The following is a 1557-nucleotide window of genomic DNA, read 5'->3' on the forward strand; positions in this document are numbered from 1 at the left end:
AGACACCCCGCAGATATCTCGTTCATCCAGTGTCTTCGTTACACGACACATATCTCCATATTGATTTGTGACCTCTTCGTTTTCGTATGGCAAGCATGCCAGTGCTTCTTCGATCAACAACCGTGCCAAGCGAGTCACTCGCTGTTGAAATACCGATGTGCTGATACTATTATCCCTTAGTGTCGACACCAAGCTCATACAGTGACGCGAGTGTGCTGAAGCCTCGTGTACTTGAAATGGCAGGGAAACGGTCAGCTCTTGCATCACCCCTGGAAAAGGATTCTGTTGACTACTCGCTCGGGTTCTGTACTGGTGTGACGCAGTAGCTTCGTCTTCAGTCTCGGAAGTGCCACTTGTATAATCGTTGTGTGAGCGTCGAAGCTGAATGGTATCGACAGGTACACAGGGGGAGAGTGCTATTGGACCAACCATATCCGCTTGAGAAATTATGTTCGTCGATAGTGGGCTGGTTGCCTTTTTGTGAGACTTTTTTGGGTGTGTTGCTCTCGGATCATTTGCTGCGCGGGCAAGTATTTCTTGGCGGTTTTTTGTAGAGGTTGCAAACCGCAGCACGGCTCACGCTAAACTCCTTGGCAAGCGTGACTGCTGCTCACCGTCATCGATCCGCTTAATGATCTCCCGTCGATCTCTTTCGCACAGATATCTTGATGTGCGTTTGCGCTGAGGGGCAGCTAGCTGGACAGTTATCTTCATGTTGGGTGCCTCGCTGCTTTGATCATACATTTCGGGTACATTTCCACGCTGATCTTGATCGAAAGGAATCTTGCTATTAATCCACGACAACAACGCTGTTTCTAGTTTCTTGTCAGGGTCGATTACCAAATCCATGCAACAGTATTGGTTTCTCTTGCGCACGTCGCTGTTTGAATGATTTTCCATGGCTGGAGTAGGATACGAGATTAAGACCTCGATTTGGACGGCATCTTCTCGCCTGATCTCCGTGGTGGACGTCTCTGTGGAATTCTGCACCATTACTCAGCACCAGTCTTTGACTTCGGTGAGAAAACTCGACTGAGGGATCACCTAGGCCCATTTCGCTGCTTTATGCTGTAGGTACGGATATACTAACAATGAATATCTGATCGCGTGGCCCGGGTATCGGGGACACTCGATACACACGTCACTATTGCTATCGCGACAACGGATTTTTACAGTAGTGAAGCTGTATTGTAAAATAGCCCAGGTCTTCCGACCACCTGCTATTTCGGCCATGCCAGCAATGATGAGGTCAGCTTTTCAGCAACACCATTGATGTGTGGTTTCGCCATGGAAGCATCGACAAACATACCAGGGCCTAATCGCTTGAATTAATACCCGTTAGAGATGTGATCCAACAAATATCCCCGCTCGTTGAGAGCCCTGAGCAAAAAGGTATTGTAGCAGAATTCGTTACCCTTTTTCGGGCGTGATATCTGATGTCTCTTATTGTAAGCTCCGGTTATTTTTAGGATGCAGGGCTTCGGTGTTGAAAAATGTAATATCACTAGAATTATCTATTTTAATAAAACTGTCTATTTTTATTCGATAGCTATAATG

The sequence above is a fragment of the Phytophthora infestans genome, genomic scaffold (assembly GCF_000142945.1).
Source record: "Phytophthora infestans T30-4 supercont1.22 genomic scaffold, whole genome shotgun sequence".
NCBI classification, from domain to species: domain Eukaryota; phylum Oomycota; class Peronosporomycetes; order Peronosporales; family Peronosporaceae; genus Phytophthora; species Phytophthora infestans.